The sequence below is a fragment of the Macrobrachium nipponense genome, chromosome 19, assembly GCF_015104395.2.
Source record: "Macrobrachium nipponense isolate FS-2020 chromosome 19, ASM1510439v2, whole genome shotgun sequence".
NCBI classification, from domain to species: domain Eukaryota; kingdom Metazoa; phylum Arthropoda; class Malacostraca; order Decapoda; family Palaemonidae; genus Macrobrachium; species Macrobrachium nipponense.
The window spans coordinates 12,340,755-12,354,466 of NC_061088.1; positions in this window are offsets into that span (position 1 = coordinate 12,340,755).

Genomic DNA, 13,712 nt, shown 5'->3' on the forward strand with positions numbered 1-13,712 from the left:
CTTGTACTGCTACAGTATCTATGGGTGTTCCCTCTGGACGAACTATACCGAGAGGACCATGAGACGTATCACTGTTGTGCACAATGACATTCTGAGACGCCTCACAAACACTCCACGCTACCCTCCGCCACACAGAAGTTCTTAGAAAACCACCTGGACAATTAAAAAATCATTGTAAGGCGAACAATGTCCAGCCTGGTAACCCGAGTGAGAAACAGCGGCAACTCGCTCATACAAAGCATCCTAAGGAGTGAAGCAAGAAGAAGATCTAAATTGTGGGAAAGATGGGAAAATGAGGCCTTTGTCCCCTAAAGGACTTAATTTCTGTATTAGCAAGATGTCATCTGCAGATTTTGTCAGTATTATATTTATTGCTGATATTTTATTTTTTCATTATTTCGTGATTACTATCAAGTTAAAGTTTTTTTTTTTTATACATTCAATTTATGTATTTAGCTCTCTGGACCTGACTACTGTAACCACCTAAGATCTCTAGTTGAAATTTAAGTTATATAATCTGGGCACTAACTGTTATAACTCTCAATGCATTTTTTTTTGTTTTCTACCAAAATATTATTACTATTACCAGTATTATGATTACTATCTTTTATGCTACCTCAGCTATTTTTGTGGATAAGTTGCCGATTACTCATTTTTCCTATCATGTTGACTCAGATATCTAGATTGTGTATTTTGTATATTCATTGTATATGGCCCTGGACCGAATGGATAGATATTATTATTATTATTATTATTATTATTATTATTATTATTATTATTTATTATTATTATTATTATTATATGTGGTATGATGTATGTATGTAGTATGTATGTATGTATGTATGTATTATGTGTGTGTGTGTGTGTCCCTATGCTGAGTAAAGATGAAATATGCTTGGCTGGAAAATTTATTTAGATATATTAATTCAAAACATGAATAGACAAGGGAATTACATAAGGATAATCCACTCTGCAATTTGGACACGAAACGGCTCCACTTTCGCAATCTGCAAAGCTTTTAGTGTCCCTGAAATTCAGTTAGCTCTGGACTTTCTGTAACACTCGCTTCTTATTCAGCTCTGCTCTAACGGCGGGACAGATGGATTCTAATAAAAAACGAGAAACTAAGGGTCTAGTATTTAGAAATACTGTCATCAAATACTCTGAATGGGCATCAACGTTTATTTCTATATTCTTAGGAAGCTCGAATTTCAAGCCAATGGCCCCTGTGACTTGTTCCGTATGAATAGGGGTCATATGAATAATAATAATAATAATAATAATAATAATAATAATAATAATAATAATAATAATAATAATAATCAAAATAATAATAATAATAATAATAATAATGCCGTTTAATAAAAACAGAAAAAGAAAGGGAAAAAATACACCTCGTTTATCTAAGTGAATATTACTACCCCTTGAGTTTGGGTTGTACTTTGATGAGTGACCTGTTATCAACACTATGCATTAAACTGACTGCTATACAGCTGGTTTCTCTGTCAGCAACGTCAGCCCTATTGAAAAAAGAAAGAAAACAAAACTGATGATTCATGTGACACTCATTTTAACTGATACTCTAACAACGTTGAAAACAGCAGCATTCGGGTACAATTTCTCATCCCAAAGTAAACATGCCGGAGAGGAAACATCGAAGCTGTGAGGCTGAAACAAACATGTTTATACTGCCCCCTTTACTTCAACTAATCCCCCAAGGCGAGAATTTGAGAAGTAACATTAGACGACACCAATTCCTAGTGGCGACTATGTAAGCCACATTACTTTAACATTTGGAATATTCCAATGTCTTTTCAGCGTCTTCAAAAACAACTTCGGTCGTCTCTTTCCCCAGGACATAAAAACGCTTTGTGATAAAAAAAAGGAGTAAGAAAGAGAAAAAGATTTGAACAGCTCTATAATAGAAGCCAAAGTTGGAGGAACTTTCTCGTTTTAGACTGAAAACATTAGGGTTTATTAAATTTCTCTCTCTCTCTCTCTCTCTCTCTCTCTCTCAGCTCATCTGAGGAACATATCAGGAGTGAGCGTAGATGTGTCTAAGAATAAACTCGACAAATATCTAATCTGCATCCCAAACCATCCAAGATTGGAAGATGTAAAATATACCGGAAAATGCATCACCAATTCTCTGGTAGACATTAAAGGTGCCTCACACTGAGGGACATGGGGCAACCCGAAAGAGCTCTAAGGTCTGCAAGGTCTCTCTCTCTCTCTCTCTCACGTCTTTTTAATACAACAAACATGACGCTGCTTAGGTATCGGGGAAAGAGAACTAACTTTATCAACGAAGACGTCAGTCACATAACCGAAACGTATCCTGAATTCTGGTTGAGAATTTCATCTAAATTGTTTTCCTGTTGTCTTTACTCTGCTGCACGTGTCTATTTTCGGCGACAATTGAGGAAAAACGGGACAATTTAGTCGGGAAATTTTCTATAAAAAAAAAAAAAAAAAAAAAACACAGCATCATGCTATATTCTTTGAGTAAACAACGTCAAGAAAACTGACAGCTACTTGACATACGATTAGAATTTCCAATATTTCATCTTATTTATGTCACTGTTTTGTTTCCATTCTCGTGAACGAAGCAGACTCAAGCATTGCACATACAAATACTCCTATAAGGATTTCCGTTAATTGTTTCTTAAAGTTATATTACATCTTGATTAAATACATCAAGTAAATTCACGCAAATAACCTAAAAAAATCACTGATTAGAATACTTGGCTAATTTTCTGCTTGATATGTATAACTACTTAATTAAAACAAACAGCACTGAATACGTATGCTCGGATGGAAGAGTTGAGTCATACTGTATGTCTGAAACTTCACGTAATCAATGCAGTTTTCCAACTGAAAATCAATTTTTTATGTCATAGACATAAAGCTCTCATTCTACTTTAGAAATCTGAATGATGCTACTGCTAAACACGAGCATAAACTTCAATATCTACAAATGAGATTCTATTTCCCTGGGTAAACATTTTGTGAACCGAGCTAACAAAAGAATCAGACGATGGCAATTACGAAATAAAGGGAACGAGGTTTAATTATGGTGGTTAATTATGGTACACTCTAACGATCATGTTAACACAGTTGCATACCTGAATACTTTTTGTCTAATGATTGTGCTGTATTGTGACTGGAATTATTCCCGCAAAATATGAGAGAGAGAGAGAGAGAGAGAGAGAGAGAGAGAGAGAGAGAGAGAGAGAGAGAGAGAGAGTTTTAATAAACCCTAATATTTGCAGTCCATAAGGAGAAAGTTTCTCCAACTTCGCCTACGATTATATAGCTGTTCAATTATTTATTTGTGTCGTTTTCTATCAAACAAGTTTTTAATATTGTAGCTCTGCTGAATTAGTTAGCAGTTGCAGTTCTACGCCCAATCTCCACAAGAAAGGAATTAAGTATTACAAAGACATTCGTGCGTCATAGAAAAAGAGAATGAACGATCACATGTTCAAACGCAATGTCATAAGGAAACCTTTGATTATTTCTCTCTCTCTTTCTCTCTAACCACACACACACACGCAAACACACACAAATATATATATATATATATATATATATATATATATATATATATATATATATATATATATATATATATATATATATATATATATATATATATACAATCTAAAAAGATACAGGACCCTCGAGATTAGACTCCTAGTTGGTCATTTACTTCTATTCACTTTTGCTACTAAAACTGTTAAACTGATGATGGACTGAACATTTCTGAATAATTACTGCAACAAAATATAAGCGTAATATCATGGAATAGAAAGTACTGTAAACTAGTTTTTTTTTCCAGTCCTGTAAACGCACCTGCAAAATAACAGATACTTTTGAAACCGAGGAATAAATGCTTGAATACACACACACACACACACACACATGCACACACACACACACACACACACACACACATATATATATATATATATATATATATATATATATATATATATATATATATATATATGTGTGTGTGTGTGTGTGTGTGTGTGTGTGTATATATATATCTATATATATATATATATATATATATATATATATATATATATATATATATATATATTATATATATTCACATACATACCACTAACCGACAGACGGACAACAGCCAAATGCTCTTCGATATAAACAGTGAATTGAACGGAATGACAACGCAACTTCACATGAAGACAAAGCCTCTTAACCGAACTAAGAGGATCTGGCGATTATGCGCCAATTAAAAGGCAGAATCCAGCGGACTCATCCGGATTCCAGCCAATCGGCTGATATCTGATCGACGTTTCTGGCAACTTTCCAGTCGACAAGTTTGGTAACTTTGACTAACGACATTAATCAGTATTTGATGTTTTCTGTGATTACTCAGAATAAGACGGGTTGATTTTTTTTCTGTTTACTTGAGATGGCTTTATGTCAGTCCTTCCGCCCTCAGATCTTCAAAACTACTGAGGCTAGAGGGCTGCAAAGTGGTATGTTGATCTTCCACCCTCCAATCATCAAGCATACCAAATTCCAGCCTGCTAGCCTCAGTAGTTTTGATTTAATTCAAGGTTAAAATTGGCCATGATCGTGCATCTGGCAGCGCTGTAAGGATAGGCCACCACCAGGGCGTGCATTTTCTTGAAAATAATCTCATTATGTTTCCCACACCAAATTGCTCTTGAAGCCTTAACTTCGTCTATTCTAATTTAAATCTAACCTAACCTAACCTAGGGGTATGACAAAAAAAAAAAAAAATAAATAAAAAAAAAATAAATAAATAAATAAAAACGGGGCTGGTGCAGTACTAGCGCACGTCTCAGGATTTTGCAACCCAGAAGAACAAGAACTGCCAGGTAGCACCGGATGGAATTAGGGACAAAATGATACAGTCGGTTCGTGTGCTCTTAAGCGAGTTGTTAAGTGAGTTTTTTCTTCAACAGTTACAATTTAATAGTACTTTTCTCTCTAAGCTTAAGTACAAACAAACCACTGTAATTACCTCAATTAATTCAAATGGTTCTTATGTTCTTGACCTATATACCAATTTTTCAATATTCTTTGCGTTCTTATTAAACAAGGCTCTCTGCAAATAAGAAAAGCCTTCATGGATGATTTCATACGAAATGGAAAGCTCTTTGTAAACAGATACGTTTAATTTACAAGACTAGATAGTGACCCCCAAAGGTTTTAACCCAGTATGTATCCACCTTTACGGCGTGTTCAGTACAAGCTCGTTGGGGATGACCATAAAAATATAAAAGAGAACGACCCCTAGATAACGACCCACCAAAAACCCTTGGGGTAAAAGAGGACGACCCCTAGATAACGACCCACCAAAAACCCTTGAGGAGTCAGTATCTTGGAAAGATCCAACATATGTGCTGTTTTATTACTTAAATTGCCATCATAAATTAATGTGACCTTTTGTCCTAGCCAAAAATTGTGGCTTTTTTCTTGTCACTTTTTTTCCTGTGACTTCATTACTGGCCACCACTGAATCAGCTAAAATAATGATCTGATAGTTGACCTTCAACCTAAGGTCGCCAAAAGGTAATTTACAATCGGTATAAGCTCATCAGGTAAAAGAATTGATTCATACACACACACACCACACACAGCACACGACACACACACCACACACACACATATATATATATATATATATATATATATAATATATATATTATATATATATATATATATATTTTATATCTCAAATTCTTTGCTCTTTTTTGGATAAGCTTGTCACTACAAAGCCTTGACTCCATCTTTAAAGATTTTGAGGAAATCATGATGTCCGGTACCGGGAAACAAACCGGTGATACAATAAGCACGACGAGGTCACCTTCCCCACGTGGCCCGGTACCGACATCATGATTTCTTCAAAATTCTTTAAAGATGGAGCTCAAGGCTTTGTAGTGACAAGCGTATCCAAATAAAGAGCAGAGAATTTGAGAAGTTAAGAGGGAATTGTGGCGATTACAATTTCATATATATATATATATATATATATATATATATATATATAATATATATATATATCTTTATATATATATATATGTATATATACGTATATATATATATATATATATATATATATATATATATATATATATTTATTTATATATATATATATATATATATATATATAGGTATATATATATATATATATATATATTTATATATAGGTATATAATATATATATATATATATATATATATATAATCTATATATATATATTCATATATATATATACGTATATAGATATATACATATATATACGTATGTATATATATATATATATATTATATATTATATATATATATATATATATATATCTATCTATATACGTATATATATATATATATATATATATATATAATATATAATATATATATATATATATATATATATATATATATATATATATATATATATATATATATATATATATATATATATATATATATATATATATACTACACACACACAGAAATGTCGAATATAAGTTGAATCATCATGAGAAGAAGGCCCTCAGAAATGACAAAAGAAGAATTTATTTGTAGACTCATGATTTCTCCACTGATTTCTCCACAAAAGGGAACTGCTGGCCGGCTGATTAGAAGTTATCTGGCGTTCCCAAACACAAAAGCGGGGAAATTCAGAGAGAAAATATTCCTATAATAACTTTCCTAATCGAAGGTCTTTCTTTCTGTTAGTTTCTTTTCGAATTCTCTCTATTCGGAATCTTCCTTCCCCTGAGGTTTTCAATCTAATTCTCTGTGTGCCATAAATGCTGTTTCAAATGGACATCTCATTTGATATTTTGGTATTTTTCATTTGTTTAACTACTATCCTTATTTTATTGTATTGCCTTTCTTGGCTATATAAATAGTAAACTTTTTCTCTTTCCTTAATGAAATTGTTGGGCATATTCTAACTAGAACATCTTTCATTTTCCTTTGTGGAATACAACTGAATAACGTATCTTCGTGTCTAAGAAGGTTACCAGTATCGTGAATGAGAGGTATATTATTGATGAAAGGTGGCGTAAGAGTTTTCAGAACATAAAGCATTACGGAATAAAATATTTACATCGATTCTGTCAAATATAAGTAATAAAATATTTACATTGATTTTGTCAAAAAAGTAATAAAATGTTTACATTGATTCTGTCAAAAAAGTAATAAAATATTTACATCGATTCTGTCAAAAAAAAAAGTAATAAAATATTTACACAGATTCTGTAAAAAAAAAATAATACAATATTTACACAGATTCTGTCAAATAAGTAATAAAATATTTACATTGATTCTGTCAAATAAAAAAGTAATAAAATATTTACATTGATTTTGTCAAATAAAAAGTAATAAAATATTTACATTGATTCTATCAAAAAAAGGAAATAAGAAAATAAAAATGAAAAAAAATTGATTTTGTCAAATAAAAAAGTAATAAAATATTTACATTGATTCTATCAAAAAAAAAAAAAGGAAATAAGATAATAAAAATGAAAAAAATTCTGATTTAACCTTATTACTTATCTGAATGGACATTGCCACAATTAGTATGGATGGTATGTATAAAAATAAAGTTCTGAAATAAAATAACAATGATAAAAACTCACTACTGTAATAACAAAATGAAAACTGACGTTAAAATTACAAAACGAAGTTAAAGATGGTGGTGAAGTAACCCTCACATTCTCTGTCGTAATGAAAAGCAGATAAAATGCTTTGACGAAACCTTCACTATTTCCAGTTTCTGGTATTTGGCGTCGTTGGTCCCAAATTACCAGAGATGTTGCGAACTGTGATGGCTATCAATCACTTGGTTCCACTCGCCTGTCAAATTCCAGAGAGAGAGAGAGCGGCGACTGGAAGCGTTTGATAAACACACTCTGGAACTCGGAGAAGGCGCTCTCTCTCTCTCTCTCTCTCTCTCTCTCTCTCTCTCTCTCTCTCTCTTTCGTCTGACGTATTTGATCAAGAATAAGATACTTATGCTTTAAATAATGCTCCACAAGTGGTGGCCAGGGAAACTATATGCAGTTTTTTAATATATTTGCTCCCCATTTTTTTTCTTTTCAATGAATGAGTTTCCTAATACCGTACAAAGGAGCAATGCTGTCAATAAACGCAGCCAGATGAAAGTTGACTTACACACCTATCCCAATATTTTTATTATCTTTAAAATTACCGCATCGCCTATAATTGGACTGCTGCAGAGGGAAAACGAGGCAATCATCTCTACCTCATTGAAAACATCTCCAGTATTATTACACACACATACACTGAAGTGTCATCAGCAAGTTCTCGAATACTTCGACAAACACTGCACCAATCAACCGTCTTTCTTTTTCTCACTTTCCTCCCTCCTGGATATTCAAGACTTTCCGTGACAATATTTTTCGACATATTTTGTTTGTTTGTTTGTATGGTGTTTTAACGTTGCATGGAACCAGTGGTTATTCAGCAACGGAACCAACGGCTTTACGTGACTTCCGAACCACGTCGAGAGTGAACTTCTATCACCAGATCAAATACCTGCATATTATTTTTGGAAAGGATCAACTTACGAATTTCACAACTACTGACACTTTGACCTTTAAAAGATAAAAAAGAAAAAATAGATAAGGTAACCAAGTTAAGCGAACACAGGCATTATGTTAAGTTGTGCAAATTGTTTAAAGAGCCGGAATGCTAATTGATGATATGTTTTAATAGAGGGGTCACGGTTAAAATTAAATGAAGAGATAAAACCAGGCTGAATCCTCTATAGGGTTTGTATATTAATACAGAAATCAAATTACTTCGTGCTATGAAATGCGGCTAAAAATACTAAAAAGCTTTATTAGGTAGTCGGTAGAATTTGCATCTGTAATCAAATTACAATTACATGCGCTTGAAATTTTGAAGTTTCTGGATGATCAAAAGTTTAGAGAAGTTATATAATGGCAATCTGCTTCAAAGACTAAACGCCAGATTATTTTGTTATTACTGAAGGTGTATAACAATCCTGAGCCTTCATTAACAATACACCAGTGTAATTTGGTATTAATGAAGGTGTATAACAATCCTGAGCCTTCATTAACAATACGCCAGTGTATTTTGGTATTACTGAAGGTGTATAACAATCCCGAAACTTCATAAACAATACGCCAGTGTATTTCCATGTATACTATTCGATCTTTTCTATATACTTTCTATTTAGTGCTTTACCTAGTGCCAGTTCCTCGTTATACGAGTGGTTTACGTGCCCGCCTACCGATTCGGTAGTCCCAAGTTCGATTCCCCGCTCTGCCAAAGTGGAATGAGAGGACTTTGTTTCTGGTGATTAGAAATTCACTTCTCGATATAATGTGGTTCGGATCCCACAAGAAGCTGTAGGTCCCGTTGATAGGTATAATCAGTTGGTTCCTAGCCACGTAAAAATATCTAATCCTTCCGGCCAGCCCTAGGAGAGCTGTTAATCAGCTCAGTGGTCTGGTTAAACTAAGCTATACTTGACTTTTTACCTAGTGCCTATACCCATTAACACTGAAGAGATGAGGTTACGGGCTTAGTACGACCAGGATGTATTGATCATCAAAGTATTACAGAGGGTTTACAGATCCTATCTCCATTAAATAGCCCAACGCAAGATCGTGAAATATAAATATCTCATGGAAAAATAATTAAAACGTTATCTGCTGCTTATTGATTTTAACGAATTTTGAACAATCAAAAGTGCAAAGAACTGTTCATTTGTCTAAAGACCATTCCAGCCAACAGTTAATTATCCACTTCGTCCTCGACTTCGAACGCCATCCCTGAATTAGTCATCACTATTTCATAGTTTAGTGTCCACAGCTTTAATGTCTTCCTGTTTGGGAATTAATTCTATTAAATTCCATCTTCTTACCTTAGTGATGATCAACTTTACATCTTAGACATGCGTGGAATTATGTTGGATTATGAAGCATTCCTTAAGCAAAGTTGCATCGTCTGCTCTCATAAATTAAAAACAAACCCCTAAATGCCATTAGCCTAATTTGCAACCAAAACTGAAAATGCAGTTCAAAGCTTCATGAATATAAATGCATATAACTCAGTCATCATAGAGTATCATAGTGAGTCTGTTTCCATGAATAGAAAAATGTTAAATTTACGAACCATAACGAGAGAGTGAGAGAGAGAGAGAGAGAGGAGAAGTGAGAGAGAGAGAGAGAGAGAGAGAGAGAGAGATACTGCACCACCAACGGTAAACCCAAAGAACATACATCTAAAACAAAAGCCAACCTCCCAATGAAAAATGCAACGAAACGTCTTTTTCTGCATCAAAAGAATTGAGACAAAAATACGAGTTTACGTTTCAGGGCCCTCATCAAAGGCTTGTACAAAATTATAACAATGGTAAGCAACAGATGAGAGAGAGAGAGAGAGAGAGAGAGAGAGAGAGAGAGAGAGAGAGAGAGGGGGGGGGGGGGGTTAATGATATGCTGGCAAGCACTTGATTCAGGAGGAGAGCGCTAAAAGAGCAGTTTTTCCAATTCATAACTTATTCGAATAATGGAAGACTTCAAGGACACGGGGGACATAAAGAATCAAGAAATATTAAGGTACAATAGAAACGCACGAAGGGATGGAAGGAGATAAACAATTAGACCTCTGAGCTCACCAAAAGCAGAAAAGCTCATTTTACTGCTGGCCTTATTATGCCAACGCTTTGTCGACCAGCCTTAAGAGATACAGAAAACAATGGTAAAAGTTTCTCAAAAGGCCACAGATGACTTAACATCAATAAGAACTAAGGAGAAGTTCCAACTGCAAGTCATCCTCTGGTGTGAGGAATATAAGGGGGCAAGTTAAGTCCTTACTCTCTCAAAATAGTTAAGCTGGAAGGAAACTATTACTATTACATTTACTTTACTACCTAAGCTTCATAAGTTGTTTTTTGTCCTTACAATATATAAGCATGTTATCGCAGGTCAAAAGGACGTATCCGTTCTTAAAAATTAAAAAAATACTATTTCTATCACATTTACTTTACCTAACCTTCATAATTGTTTTTGTCTTATAATAGATAAGCATGTTATCGCGGTTTCCAAAAGGACTGGTATCCGTGCATAGAGGTTATGACATTTTTGTTCTAAAAGAAAAAAAAATAATTTACACTATTCGTTCTCATTTCGTCTCCATTGTCTTTACTTATATTCGTCTTTTCCTGTTACCAAGTGGCATTCTAGAAGAAAAAAGAAAAAGTAAAAAAAACAAAAAAAAAGAAAAAACGTTCTCTGAACCGTTATTTTTTTTCCATCTTCATTAACGAGTCTTTCAGACCCTTTTGTGACAACCCAAGCCGCCCCTAACGACTTCCATTCCAAAGGGAAATGTGCCCTTTCATCCTCCCCTTATTCCCTTGATCAAGTGAACTCATAATTGCGCCCTCAATTTCTCTTCAGTTCTCAACCGTAATCTCGGTTTATTTGTGAACAAGCAAAAGCTTTTTTTTAACGAAAATTTTCCTAGGCATATCACTTCCTTTCTTTATAACTGGTCCGCTTGTATATAGTGGTTAGTGTCGTGGAATGCCACTCAGATCAATGGCTCTGTATCATGATCAGTTACTGATACAGGGCGCAGAGGTGTCTCCTGTGTGAGGTTGAAATTAGAATAATAATAATAATAATAATAATAATAATAATAATAATAATAATAATAATAATAATATATAATAATATGATTTCTTGTTTAATCTCCTGTTACCTGATTGTAGGAAGTAAGTTGATAGAGCCTTACAATACCTGTCATTCAGAATCTCGAATATTTCTAAGAGTTGTGATTAGAGACGTACAAAAATAGGAAAATAAAAAAAATAAATATATCTTCAAGTTATTTACAGTTGATAACAGCGCTTTAAATAGCGATACTCCAAAATTCAGCTGAAATTTTGGGTTTGGGACTTAATACAACTTGCTGTCGTAAATATTGCACATGCATAAACTCAAATTCCGTATAGTTAAAGAAACCGGACTCTTCAAGGAAATGAAGTTATGATTTCAAACAGTTCCGGTGTACTTTTTAGGGAGAAACATACACTTACTTAAAAAAAAAAAAAAAAAAAAAAAAAAAAAACCTGACCTTATAAAACGTGCAAAAACAATCTTTATTACAATTTTCGAAAATATTGCTTGCAAAAAGAAATCTAATGATCTCGAACACTAACTAAGACGGAAAGATTTTGAAAGAGCTTAGGATCCCAGTTAACTCCTAAGATTTTTATTTTTTTTCCTTGAAATTCCACGCTCAAAAGCATTCTGGGAAAAAACAAATCACTGAGAAAAAAAAATTTTTCATATCTGTCAACATTAACTTGCCTTTAATATCTCGTTTCCCATAATGCCCGATCCAGCTTCGCTCAGGATTTGGAAGGATTCATTAAATCGCAAGTGTTTCCAGAAAAGGGCAAATTTCTCAGTGAGGTCCTATTGACAGGAATGGATGGGGAACATTTCCCTCTGCCGACACCAGTAGTCTTTCTCTAACCCAGGTATTATTCCCTCCATTTCCGAGAAACTTCTCTCTCTCCTCTCTCTCCTCTCTCTCTCTTTATGTATATTTGTATGTATATGTATAATATATATATATATATATATATATATATATATATATATATATATATATATATATATATATATGCAAATAAATTCTTCTGTTAAAACAGGATACGTCTCAAGTATAGAAGGCCCATTAAAACACTCTGGAAAAACCTAAGGACTATATGTATGTATACATACATATATGAATAACTTGATCACTAAGTATATAAAACGTGATGCTATGTATAAATAAATTCAGTATTTATAGAAAACCCACAAATAATTTAACGTATGTACATTTTTATTCCGGCCACCATCTTGATATTAAAATTTCCATTTTTTCTTCTATGTTCCTACGCGCTTTGCGTATAATGAGTCCAATACCTGGACCAAGAAATAGAATACATAAAAAAAGATTAGGAAACGATCTCTGCTACCCACCTCATTTAATTGATTTATGTTATCAAAAAGCTCATAAAAAGTTTTATAATGTTGCTATTAATGAAAAAGAAATCCCTAAAAATGTACTTAGCTTACCTTATTTTTTGTGGATTTGAAACCATAAAATCAATATTTATATCGTTTAATGTTAATGTAGTGTTTCTTCTTATAACAATACCATTAAAGATATTATAATTAAAGAATAGTCCCGTAACAAATAACAAACATCATTTACAAAATTCCTTGTAAGGATTGCCCATCGTTTTACGTTGGTCAGTCTAGTAAAAATTTATGTGTTCGGGTTAAGCAGCATATGTATTCAGTTAGAACAGACCAGACTTCAAATGCACTGTTTATTCATCTGAGTGAAAAATCTCATTGTATTAATTGGGGTGATACCTCGGTAATTGCTAGATCTAATGGTTATGTTTCAAGAAATTTACTGGAATCGGCAATTATACAAAATCACTAATAAAAACAACCTAAATAAAATCTTAGTCTGGGAATGTACCATTTGGACCCATATATTTGTAAGATGTTTATGAAGGACCTCAAAATAAATGAACAACTAATAAATTAGTCCCACATGTATATAGTTATTAATTCTCTCTCTCTCTCTCTCTCTCTCTCTCTGGTTCGATATTCTCTCTCCTCTTTCTCTTGCTCG